Genomic DNA, 13,918 nt, shown 5'->3' on the forward strand with positions numbered 1-13,918 from the left:
AGATAAGTCTTTCTGGAAAAGACCCTGATGTTAGGAAAGATTGAAGGCACAAGGAGAAGGGGACGACAAAGGACGAGATGTTTAGACAGTGTTTTCGAAGCTACCAGCATGAGTTTGACCAAACTGCAGGAGGCAGTAGAGAAGGAGACGACAGAGAATGAGATGGTTGGACAACTCAACAACAACAACAACAACACCTTGAACTTGGCCCAGTTGGAAAACAGCAACCATCCCAGATCTCTGAGTGCACTTGTATGCTGACAGTCTTATGCCTAATAAAAGTCAGTATGCTGGCGAAGAGCACAAAGCAGATGTCCCTTTTAAATGTGTTTGTGGGAGGGGGCTTTAATGTTTTGTGTCCTTTTTTTCTTGCTTTTATTATGTATTTTGCATCCAGTTGGTCTCTGGACTGTATAGCCCCCATCAGCCCAGGCATGCATGGCCAGTGGTCAGGGCTGAAGGGAATTAAATTCCAACTACGTTTGGAGATCCAAGACTGGGGAAGTCTTTATGGACCATACTGTCCAGATCAATGGTTCCCAAACTTTCTGGCCACTGCCCACTTGGTTCTATAAACTTATCCCCAGAGCCTGCTATCCTACCATATAAAAAGTGTTATTTGGAATGGTGGTTTACACAACCTACTGAGGAAGGTAACAACACAGTAAAATTCAAAAACACAGTAAAATTCAAAATTATAGCAATTAATTGTACAAAATCCAATTTGTTTAGTTTGATTAATTCAGCAAAATGGATGAGCTCGATCCAGTGATACCTGCTTTTCAATGTCTGATAATCATTAACACCTGCAACCCTTCAACCCCCTTGCCTCTTAGTGCCCCGCTGGGGGGCGGGGCGGGGTGTGCTACCAACCACTTTGGGAAACACTGGTCTAGAATGGTTGAAATAGTATGGGGCACTTGCGTAAGGTTCTAGCCTTAGGACAGGATCCCAAGCCCAGTTCTCACTGCAGATGGAAGAGCAGTCATTTTTGATCTTGCATTGGTTTCTGTCCCCTGTCCAGGCGTTGTACAACTGATGTGCATGGTTAGTCTCTCCTCTGATACAACTTGCTCAGTATCCTAAGAACATAATAAGCGACCAGCTGCTGGATCATGTAGTGGCCCATCTAGTTGAGCAGTCTTTTCTCAAAGCTGCCAACCAGGTGCTTGTGGGAAGGTGGCAAGCAGGACCTGAGCACAACAACAATGCTCACTTGTGATTCCCAGCAATTGGTCTTACACGTTGTTTTTCTTGAACACCCCATGATCACCCTTCTGAGCAGCCCAATCAAGGAGCATCCTGTTGAGCAAGTTCTGTGTATTTCAATAGTTTGTGGTTTAGGGCTCATTCACACATCGTTTGGTGTTGCGTTTCTAGGCACAGGTCAAGGCTTTCCAGGTTCGTATCCAAGCATTATTTTTTATTTTTTATTTTTTGCTTTGGTCCCGGCACATTCTCTGGGAAAACCTGCATTGAGCAAATGGCAATTGAGTTTTACTAGGGAAAGTGTGGAGCAAAGTTATGTGTAGATGAGCCCTTCTTTTATTGGCTTCAGTTAGAGATTGTACTGTAAGAACATAAGAAGAGCCTGCTGGATCAGGCCAGTGGCTCATATAGTCCAACATCCTTTTCTCACTGTGGCCAAAATGATTCTCATGGGAAACTTACAAGCAGGATCTGATCCCTCTTCCCTCCCATGGATTCCAGCAACCAGTATCCAGAAGCATTACTGCTTCCAACTGTGTAGGCAGAGCACAGTGATCATGTCTAGTAGCCATTAATTTGTCTAATCCTCTTTTAAAGCCATCTAGGTCGGTGGCCATTGCTGCCTCCTGAGAGAAGGAGTTCCATATTTGGCAGTGTGGATTTCTTTTATCTGCCCTGAATCTTGCAACATTCAGCCTCATTGGATGTTTGCAAGTTCTAGCGTTATGAGAAAGGGAGACAAACAGCTGGTTGCCAGTTCATTTCCAGACCTAATTCCTGCCTCCTGTGGGAGCGAGTTCCATGGTTTGTGTTGCTGCGTCAAGAAATACTTTCTTTTCTCCATCCTTTCCTGTTGTGCTGTATGTGGGGCTACCCTTGAAGACAGCTCAGATGAAACATTAGTCCATGTTCTCCTATACTGACATTTTAACGGGGACATTAGATCCCCTTTTATCACCCATGTACTATTTCTACGCTAGGGGAACTTGGATGAGTTTTATCTCAGTTTTATACCTGTTTTACTGTCTGATTTCAACCTTATGATCACAGAAAATATAGCCAGGTTCCTTGCTGTAGCTATCAAAACTCTGTCATACTTATAAAAGGAGAGGCAAGTTCCTAGTCAAACCGTCTGTCTTATTATCTATTCCTGATCGTTAAGTGGTTTTGTGATATTCATTTTAAAAGGTGCCATTTATGTAGATGTAGATTGTCTGGATCCTACTCACTTCCCTCTTTTTTGATGTTTATAGGCTGAAGACCAAATTAACTTTTGTTAGAACTTGATATTTTTGTGTGGCAACACCTATACTCTAGAACTCCCTACCTCTTGATATCAGGCTGGTGCCTCAACTGCACTCCTTTTGGTGCCTGCTCAAAACATTTTATTTTAAACAAGCCTGTCCAGATATTTAGAATGTTTTAATCTGTTTTTTCTCTATTTTTATTTTAACATGTTTAAAGTCTTAAATTATTGTTGTTAATTGTTCTTATCAATAATTTCATTGTTTAATCTTTTTTTTGTAAACCACTTTGGGGGCTTTATTTACAATCAACAAGGCTATAAATTTTATGTAATAAAATTAATAAGCTGAATTGGTTTGGAAGATGGACTATCTATAAGTGCAAAGTTCAGTAGCCAGTCACTAAGTGGTTCAGCAAGCCAGTATTATATTACCACCAATTCAGTGGGATTTTCACCTGCTCCTGATATGCTTCTGAACCTAATTCAAAATGTTACCGCTGATCTTTAAAGCCCCACATGACTTAGTATCCAGGTACCTAAGGAGCACCTCCAATATTATATTGCTGTGTTAAGATCTGAAGGAAAGGCTCATCTTAGAAGACATCCACACCATAGATATGAAGCGCTATGATGCCACGTTAAACAGTCACAGCTTCCACCCAAAGTGTTATGGGAGCTGTAGTTTGTTAAGGAAGCTGAGGGTTAAGAATGTAGGAATAGCCAGCTGGGTCAGACCAATGGCCCGTCTAGTCTAGCATCCTGATCTCACAATGGCCAACTAGATACCTCTTTTCGTAAGCCCACAAGCAGGCCCTGAGCACAAGAGAAATCTGCCGCGCTGTGGTTTCTAGCAACTGGTATTCAGAAGCAATGCTACCTCCAACTATGAAGGCAGAGCCGTGGGCATCATGGCTAATACCCATCAATAGCCTTCTCTTCCATGAATTTTTCCAGTCCTCTTTTAAAGCCATCCAGGTTGGTGGCCACCACAGTATCCTGCATTAAGAAGCCTTTCTTTTATCTGTACTGAATATTCCCACATTCATTGGATGCCCACAAGTTTCAGTATTATGAGAGAGGGAGAAAAACTTTTCTTTTTCCACTTTCTCCATGCCATGCATAATTTTATGAACTTCCATCATGTCACCTGTTACTTGCCTTTTCTCTAAACTAAAAAGACCCAAATGCTGCAGCCTTTCTTCATGGGGGAGTCGCTCCACCCCCTTTATCATTTGGGCTGCCATTTTCCAAACACTTCCTAACTCTGCAATATCCATTTTGAAGTGAGGTGACCAGAACTGCCTACACAGTATTTCAAATATGGTCACACCCTAGATTTGTACAGTGGTATTATGGTACTTCAGCTTGAAACCAGGAGGCTGTTTGAGAATACGGATGCATGTGAGGACTAGAAGGAGGGAGCTGGAGGTAACTTGGGCAAAATATTTGATCATACAAGAAGCAAAGGTGTGGTTGCATTACACAAGCCCCAAGGCTTTTGCAGTAAATTATGATAGGGATGCCCATTCCTTAATAATAATGAATTAACAAAGATGGGGGGGGGGGGAGAGACTATAGCTATGCCTTGCCATAGTCATAACCTGAGTTTGTTTGAAGTTTCTGAATCCTGTTTCCATGCACCAGAGACATTCTTCAGATCCTGAAATCTACAGCTAGTTGGCAGTTTCAAAACACATTAATAAGTTACTATAGAAGCTTGAAAATCGTCACAAAATGATAGCAGTGTCAAATGTTATGATGATATGGGAGAAAGAGCAGTAGGTGACATGCCCTCCTTTATATATTTTTATTTGCATCCCACTTTTCCTCCAAGGAGCTCAAGGTGGCATACATGGTTATCTTCCCTCCTCATTTAAGCCCCACAAAATCCCTGTGAGGTAAGTAAGGCTGAGAGGCTGTGACTGATCACCAAGGTTACTCAGTAAGCTTCATGGTCTAGTGGGGATTTGAACCCTGGTTTCTCAGGTTAGAGTCCAACACTCTAACCCAGAGCTTTCCAAATTTTTCATGTCGGTGACACACTTTTCAGACATGCATCATATCGCACCACAGTAAGTCAGTTTTACTAGTAAACCAGAGGTTAAACGAACCCCTTTCCAGCCCCAGGAGGAGCACAAGGAGCATTCGCACGACACACCTATACACTGCCGCTGACACGCTAATGTATCACGACACACAGTTTGGAAAGCTCTGCTCTAACTACTACACCATGACTGGCTCTCCTGAACTGAATTTGGCTCTTGCTGACTGTTCTTAAAATTAATTAATTCCTTAGAAAGACTCCTATTTTTTTAAAAAAAAAACTGTATAAAATATAAAAGTAGAGTTCGCATCCTGAAATTTTGCCCAATTTTGAGTCTGTCTACATTGTTTTAAAATTCAAGCAAACCTGGATCCTGGCTCTCACTGCTTCATGCAACTTTGGTTTCCCACTTTCTAATCAGATTGTGTGCCAAAATGCATTTTGGGACAAAAATCTAATTTATAGCCCACCCTCCTTCCCCTCTCTCTTTGTGTGTGTCAAATATATGGAAATTCTAAACCATGACATTCGTTTTTGCAACTTCCAAATCTTTCTGCAGGCTTTGCAGTTAACTTACCCAAGATAGGAAAAATCAGGGGGATTCAAATATTAAGAAGCAAGGGAAACTGGAAACAAATTATTTGTGTTGGCAGCTAGCTGTTAACCTGGCCTTGGTTCTGCTCTGACAACTCAGTAGTCTTTGGCAAACTGGTATGTAGAGCAAAGGGAGGATTTGTTCACTGCAGAGCAACATGAAAAGGTTGCCTGAGCTCACGCAGAGAGCCACGTGAGCAAGATGACTGGAAGTGGGACTTGTGCCGGAGGTTGAGCATAAAAAGAGCCCTGCTGATCAGTCCCGGGGGCCCACCTAGCCCAGCACCCTGTCCTTGAAGTGGGCAAACCAGATGCCTGTGGGAAACCAGGGAGCAGACTCCAAGTGCAAGATCCCTCCTGCGGTTTCCAGCAACTGATATTCAGAAATATTGCTGCCTATGACTGTGGGGAGCAGAGCAGAGCCATGATGGCCAGCAACCACTGATAGCCCTCTCCTCCTCCATGAATTTGTCCAATCCTCTTTTAAAGCCATCTGAGTTGGTGACCATCCCTGCCTCCTGCAGGAGGGAGTTCCACAGTTTAACTAAGTGCTGCATGAAGAAGCAACTTTGAACCTTCTGAGCTGCCTGCAGCCCACGAAACATAAACTGTCCTATTAGTAGATTGCCAATGACACTTCCCCATTCCATGCAAGGAAGCTGTTTATTGAAACTCTGCTGGGGAGATGGTTCTGCTTCATGGATTAAACAAGCTCTGCAGGAGTGGAGCTGAAAACAGGGCTCCCCTTTCCTTTCCTTCCTTTTAAAACCTTTTGCAGAGTTCTAGAAGAAGAAAGTAAATTAATGCAGAATAAGTCAAGTGACTTTACTTTTCACAATTTATTCTGATGAGAATAACCTGGGCCAGACACTTCCCTAGCTATTATTAACTGTGAGAAAGAACCTTACAGAATGCAGAACAAGTTTTTTTTTTTGTTTTTTTTTTTTTGCTGCAGCACCTTCAACCAGGAGTTGGGGGTGGGGAGGCAGGTTGGGTGGGGCATGCTAGGGATCATTAGGAAAGGAATTGAAAATAAAACGGCCAATATCATAATGCCATTATATAACTCTATGGTGCAATCACATTTGGAGTACTGCTGACTGTTTTGTTCGCCTCACCTCAAAAAGGATATTGTAGTGTTGGAATAGGGCAAGGTTCACAATAGGGCAACCAAAATGATAAAGGGGATGGAGCGACTCCCCTATGAATAAAGTTTGGCGTGTTTGGGACTTGAAAAAGGAGAAGAGGAAGTGACATGATAGACGTTTATAAAAAATTATGCAGGGCATGGAGAAAAAGTGGATAGAGGACCGTTTTTCTCCCTCTCATAACACTAGAATGTGTGGGCATCCAGTGAAGCTGAATGTTTGGTGATTCAGGATGCATAAAAGAAAAGACTTCTTCACACAGCACTATAAAATTTGCTCCCGTAGGAGGCAATGATGGCCAAAAAAATGGGATTGCTTTTAAAGAGGGTTGCACAAATTAATGAAGAAGGAGAAGTTTATTGATGGCTACTAGCAAGGATGGTTATGCTGCGCCCTCTACAGTTTGAGGCAGCAATGCTTCTGAATGCCAGCTGCTGGAAACCATAGAAGGGGTGAGTGTCGCTCTTGTGTTTGAATCCTGCTTACAGGTTTCCCCCAGACATCTGGTTAAGCAATGTGGGAGGAGGATACCGGACTAGATGGGCCACTGGCCTAGTCCAGCAGGATCTTCTTAGGTTCTTAAAAGCCTGCCTGAATTCCCCAAAAGGGTGAACTGGGCAAGGTTGGGAAGAAATAACAGGAGGCAAACAGCAGCCCACACGGCTTTTTGGTGGTGAACATTGTAGCTGGGCTGAGGAATCTGTCTGAACAAGCTGGAGCCAGCCTGTATTCGGCATGGCCCTATGCGTCTCATGGAATGTCTATAAATTAAGGGAGAGCTGCCTTGCAAGTATGGAAGGGAGAGATTTATGTGCTTTTAAGAGTCCTCCAGTGGAATGAACCACTCTGGATGGAGAGCTATCTGCCTTTTCTGGGAATGCCAAACCTACTGCTCACACAGAGCGTGACAGCTGGGGGCCACAGGAACAGATCGATGCAAAGAACTCGGCCCTCCAGAATTCTAGGATTTTACTTATTTTACCGAATTCTTATCCCACCTTTTTCTCCAGTGAGCTCAAGGTGACATACATGATTCTCTCCCCATCCCAATTTAATTCCCAAGGATTACATCAATCCTGTGATGTAGATTAGGCTGAGAGACAATGGCTGGCCCCCAAGATCACACCCTGTGAGCTTTATGACCGAGTAGAGAATCGAACCCTGGTCTCTTTCAGATCCTAACTGAGGTGGATTGGGTACCCTAGGCTGACCAGAACAAATTTACAGTGTATTTGAGGTTTTTAAGCAGAGTTGGGCTGGCCACCAATCAGAAATTCTTTAGCTATGATTCCTGCATTGCAGGGGGTTGGTCTAGATGGCCCTTGGGGTTCCCTTCCAACTCTGCAATTTTGTGATTGTATGATGGTGGTGGGGATTTCAGGAAGCAAACATTTTGGCCATTTAGGTAGGGAGTGAGCAAAAATTTTGTGAAAATTACCATTTGCAGTAGCTTAGCTTTTCAGTTTTGCAACGTTTTCACTGGTGCAGCAGTGGCAACAGATGTCCTTTCAGTGGCTTCCTACTGGCTGATGCCCATCTCCTGTCCCCACATTCCTGTCTCCCACAGTGTGTGAGGCGTAGGATTGGTCTCTCTCTCTCTCTCTCTCTCTCTCTCTCTCTGTGTGTGTGTGTGTGTGTGTGTGTTTTAAAGATAGAGACCGTACCACCACAAGTGATGCATTTTTAGACTTTAATGCTATGCTGGATAATAGAATCATAGAATTGCAGAGTTGGAAGCAACAAAACAAGTCATCTAGTTCAACTCCCTGCACTGCAATCTCCAAAATAGATGGTGCCTATATCTGGTTTTGTACTTTGGGGTGGACATGTTCTCCTCTCCACCATTTATAATATTGCAGGCAGGATGTCCCATTTAAAAAAATAAGGAAGGGGAGGGGCCATCAGACCACATGTTGCTGTCAATTCTCCCCTCCCCATAGAACTCTGAAATCCCCCTGATGCAAACCTTTCATGCACATTTCTTTTGCATAAATTGTTTGATACATGGAAGTGTGTAAAATTGGGGTGCAGAGGTAATTGAGAAGAAATCTCTGTTTGTGGAAACTGAAAAATATGGAAGTGTTTGCAAAATATAGTTAGTTTATATATGCACCTTGCATGCAAACAGGACCACAGTTTTCCTAATTCGGTAAAATGCAAATGTTAAAATGGATACCTATTCATCTCAGCTCAAAAAGGATATTGTAGTTGGAAAAAGTTATTTAAAGGGCATCCAAAATGATCAGGGTATGGAGCGACTCCCTGATGAAGAAAGGTTGCAGGTTTTGGGTTTTTTGAGTTTAGAGAAAGGGAAAATAAGAGATCACATCATAGACATTTATAAAATGATGCATGGGCTGGAGAAAGTGGATAGAGAAAAGTTTTTGCTTCCTCTCCCATAACAGTAGAACTCATGAATATCAAAGTAACTTGAATGTTGGAAGATTCAGGACAGCTACAAGAAAGTCTTCACACAGCACATAGTTAAACTATGCAACTCACTCCCACAGGAGGCAAGGCTGGCCACCAACCTAAAGGTAAAGGTAAAGGGACCCCTGACCATTAGGTCCAGTCGTGACCGACTCTGGGGTTGCGGTGCTCATCTCGCTTTATTGGCCAAGGGAGCCGGCGTACAGCTTCCGGGTCATGTGGCCAGCATGACTAAGCCGCTTCTGGCGAACCAGAGCAGCACACGGAAACGCCGTTTACCTTCCGGCCGGAGCTATTTATCCGACCTATTTATCTACTTGCACTTTGACGTGCTTTCGAACTGCTAGGTTGGCAGGAGCAGGGACCGAGCAACGGGAGCTCAGCCCCGTCCCGGTGATTCGAACCGCCGACCTTCTGATCAACAAGTCTTAGGCTCTGTGGTTTAACCCACAGCGCCACCCGCATTTCTGGCCACCAACCTAGATGGCTTTAAAAGAGGATTAGACAAATGCATGCAGGAAGAGAAGGCTATTGATGGCTACTAGCTGGGATGGCTGTGATCTGCCTCCATAGATGGAGATAATAATGCTGCTGAGTGTTCCTGATTGCAGGTTTCCCCCAAGGTTATCTGGTTCGCTACTGGGAGAAGAGGATGCTGAACTAGATGGGCCATTGGCCTGAACCAGCAGGACTCTTCTTACATACTTTTGTGCTTATGTAAGGCACCAGTTTTAACTTTGAAAGGCCTGGAGTTGGAAGTGCCCATTGCGAGCTGGACCTAGAAATTCTTAGGCATGGGGGAGCTTTGTAAGACACTAGCAATTCTTGCAATAGATAAATATTGTACATCAGTTGGCCACCCACAGATGTCTTCTTCATCATCTTTTGTAGGGCTGTCAGCTTGCCACAGCTCAAAAGAGTGTGTGGGCTCCCCTTTGGGTCTGTCCTTTTCCACAGCACAGGTCCAGTCTCACCATGCCTGACAGCACTGCTTGCCAGCCGCTGGATCAGTTACTCTTGCCTGCTGAAGTATTTAAAAGCCTTTCTGAACAAACAAATATATGGCTATTGCATCTGCAGAAAAAGGAAGGATAATCCTTTTCCTACTCACTTGACTTCTGTTCCTTTTAAATCACAGTTCTTTGAACTTTAAGCTGCTACAGGGACAATGAAGGGGTGCTCTTTTGTTGGTGAAGTAAAACTAATGTTATTCTAGAAAAAGAGGTGCCAGAAATTACCATGAACACCTCCCTTGTTCTCTTATAATGGCCATGCTAACCTTCTCTGTATCATTCCAATTTTAGTATATGTGCTGTCGAAGCGAGCACTGTTCTCTTATACAGTGGTGCCTCGCAAGACGAAATTAATTCGTTCCGCAAGTCTCTTCGTCTTGCGAGTTTTTCGTCTTGCGATGCACGGTTTCCCATAGGAATGCATTGAAAATCAATTAATGCGTTCCTATGGAAACCGCCTTCAGACCAGGTCCAGGGACAGTCTGTCCCCCGACCTCTTCTGAAGGCTGGGGGGGGGGGGAACAAGGGCTTTTCTTCCCACCCCCAGCATTTTAAAAAACCCCGGGACAGCGGAGGACTTCTCCGCTGTCCGGGGCGATCTTAAAATGCTGGCGGGCGGCATTTTAAAATCGCCCCGGGACAGCGGAGGACTTCTCCGCTGTCCGGGGCGATTTTAAAGCCTCTGGGAAGGCAGGCAGGGGGGACAAAGACTTTTGCCCCCCGCCAGCCTTCAGAAGAGGTCCAGGACCTCTTCTGAAGGCGGGTGGGGGGCGAAAGTCTTTGCTCCCCTACGCCTGCCTTCAAAAGCCGTCCGGGACAGCGGAGAAACACGCTGCGTTTCTCCGCTCTCCCGGGAAGGCAGGCAGGGAGGAACAAAGACTTTTGCCCCCCGCCGGCCTTCAGAAGGTGTTCCCTCCCCGCCGCCCGGCTTCGGAGCATCGTTCCGAAGCCGGGCGGCGGGGGGAGGTGTTCCCTCCCCGCCGCCCAGCTTCGGAGCATCGTTCCGAAGCCCGGCGGCGGCGGGAGGAGGTGTTCCCGCCCCGCCGCCCGGCTTTGGAGGAGCCTTCCGAAGCCCGGCGGCGGCGGGAGGAGGTGTTCCCGCCCCGCCGCCAGGCTTCGGAGGAGGTCCGAGGACAGTGGGGAAGACGCGCTGCGCTTCCCCGCTGTCCCGGAGATTTCCCTATGGGCTGTCGTCTTGCGAAGCAAGCCCATAGGGAAATTCGTTTTGCGAAGCGCCTCCAAAACGGAAAACCCTTTCGTCTAGCAGGTTTTCCGTCTTGCGAGGCGTTCGTCTTGCGGGGCACCACTGTAATGGCAATGGCATCTACCTGAGAGGGGCCGGAAGTCCTCCCAAATATGTTGTTTCTTTTCAAACCATCCCAATCATTAATGGAACAAATTGCTTCAAGGAATGGCATAGGTTTCTGACAAGATATATCTGGCAAGGCAAGAAACCTAGAATAAAATTCAAATTATTAACGGACCTAAAAGAAAGGGGCGGATTTGCATTACCAGACTTTAGGTTATACTTCAAAGCAGCCTGTTTTGTATGGTTAAACTATTGGATGCTTCTAAAGAATACCAGCTTACTTGATATAGAAGGATGGGACAATGTAGTGGGATGGCATGGTTATTTGGGCTATGAAAAAGTGAAAATACATAAGGGATTCAAAAATCATATCGTGAGGAAGGCAATATTTGAGGTATGGGAGAGAAATAAAAAATTGTTAGAGCCAAAAACCCTTTGGTGGATTTCAACTGCAACAGCAGTTAAAAGAAAAAACATGGATAGCAACTGGCCAACCTATAAAAATTTATTGGAAGAACAAGATAATCAATTAAGATTAAAGAATTATGACACTCTAAAACAAATTGGCATAAACTGGCTACAACATTATCAACTTAATGGAATTTTTGAACATGACAAAAGAAAAACGGGTTTGATGAAATAATCTCTGAACTAGACAAAGAACTCCTCTCAGATAACAAAAAAACAAACAAACAACCCTGTCTAAAATGTACAAATTTTTATTAAAATGGCATCTTAAAGACAAGGAAGTCAAAGATGTAATGGTAAAATGGGCGCAAGATCTGGGATATAATATGGAGCTAGAAAAATTGGAAAACCTCTGGAAAAATGATATCAGATTCATGGCCTGTTAAACGATTAAAGAAAATTTCCTTTAAATGATGTACCTGTGGGATATAACTCCAGCAAAATTGGCTAAAATGAATAAAAAGATTAGTAACAAATGCTGGAAATGTAACCAAAAAGAGGGGAGTCTTTTCCACATGTGGTGGACGTGTCCCAGAATTAAAAAAATCTGGGATATGATATATGAAGAAATAATAATAATAAAAAAGATTAGACATACATATTTTTTAAAACCTGAATTATTTTTATTAGGAATTTTCACAACAGACATCCCAAAGGAAAATAAAAGAGTCTTTCTGTATGCAATCACAGCTGCAAGGTTCGTGATAGCGAAATATTGGAAATGTAATACAATCCCAACAAAAGAAGAATGGCTCTCAAAACTAAGTGAATATCTAGAACTCGCCAAATTAACAAGCCTAATAAGAAATCACTCAAAAGAAAGATTAAGAAGAGAATGGGATGTCTTTACAAATTATATGGAAAAAGAAGGCTTCCAGAGCATCACTTGGATTAAAGGTAAAGGGACCCCTGACCATTAGGTCCAGTCGTGACCGACTCTGGGGTTGTGGCGCTCATCAGCTTCCAGGTCATGTGGCCAGCATGACTAAGCCGCTTCTGGCGAACCAGAGCAGTGCATGAAAAATAAATAAATAAATAAATAAATAAATAAATAATAATAATAATAATTTATTATTTGTACCCTGCCCATCTGGCTGGGTTTCCCCAGCCACTCTGGGCGGCTTCCATAGAAACCAAAGATACAGTAAAATATCACAGATTAAAAACTTCCCTGAACAGGGCTGCCTTAAGATGTTTTCTGAATGTCAGGTAGTTATTTATCGCTTTGACATCTGATGGGAGGGCGTTCCACAGGGCGGGCGCCACTACCGAGAAGGCCCTCTGCCTGGTTCCCTGTAGCTTTGCTTCTCGCAATGAGGGAACCGCCAGAAGGCCCTCGGCGCTGGACCTCAGCGTCCGGGCAGAACGATGGGGGTGGAGACGTTTACCTTCCCGCCAGAGCGTAGATTAAATCCCACTGGCAATCAGACTGTTTCTCCAAGACTTACCATCTAAATACAGTTATCGGGGTAGGGCAGGGGATGATTTGCTAAGTACGTTCATGGATAGCGGGAAGTCATGATTCGCATTAAGGAGTCAATCCAAAGCTGTGTAAAGAAGGCTTGTACTCCCTTTATAGAAGTTAATTTGAAAATATTTGTTGCTTGAAGTTAGTTAGTTATTTTTTGTTTTTATTCTTTTTCTGTTTTCTTTCTTTTTCTTTTCATTTTATTTATGTATAATGGATGTATCTATGTGTTTGCAATTAAGAAATTAAACGGGGGGGGGGGGGTAGACCAATGCAGAAGAGACATTTTTTGTTGCAGCTGGGGCAAATGAACAGCTCCATTTGTGCTGCTGCATATGCACAATGCATGATTTCTGGCAGGAATGAGGCCTCACTTGCATATATGACCTGTGCTCAAAGATCTGCACTGGTCACCCATTTGCTACAAGCCAAGTTCAAGATGTTACTATTAGTATACAAAGCCCTTAACAACTAGATATCAGTTTACCAATAAGATCACCATATACACCCACTTGATTGTATTCATCAGCAGAATTGCTGGAGGTACCACATAATATTTGTAAGAAATGTTTTAGTGTGGCACCACCTACACTTTGGAACTCCATCACTGTGCTTTTTTTGGCACCTGCTAAAAATGTATGTTCTTTAGACAAACCAGTCCAGATGCTTAGGAAGTTGAGGTAATTTTTAATCTGTTTTTAATTTGTTGTTGATTTTTAGGTTTTGAATATTTTACAGAGCACTTTTTCAGGGTTTTTCACCTGCAAAATTTTATTATCTCTTTGTAAACCACTTTGATGGGTTTTTTAAAACTATCAAGTGATGTATAAATATTGTGAAATAAGTAATGTTATTTGTTTGCATGTGGTTTTATGGAAATGTCATCAGCTGGTGGTGCAATCTAGTGGATATTTACTGTGCTCAGTGGTGCTTGCTTAGGGCTGCAGATTAACAACGAAATCCTGTGCTTGCCTACTCAGAAGTAAATC

The 13,918-nt window shown here is 43.5% G+C and overlaps 1 protein-coding gene and 1 pseudogene across 1 annotated transcript in view; one reads left to right on the plus strand and one right to left on the minus strand.

Moving 5' to 3' along the window:
* AR (androgen receptor) overlaps window positions 1–13,918 on the plus strand; it is a 239,587-nt gene that overhangs the window by 117,180 nt on the left and 108,489 nt on the right. The gene's annotated exons all lie outside the window — the stretch shown is intronic.
* Window positions 9,904–9,999, minus strand: LOC114589602 (U6 spliceosomal RNA; annotated as a pseudogene).

The sequence above is a fragment of the Podarcis muralis genome, chromosome Z (assembly GCF_964188315.1).
Source record: "Podarcis muralis chromosome Z, rPodMur119.hap1.1, whole genome shotgun sequence".
Classification (NCBI taxonomy): Eukaryota; Metazoa; Chordata; class Lepidosauria; order Squamata; family Lacertidae; genus Podarcis; species Podarcis muralis.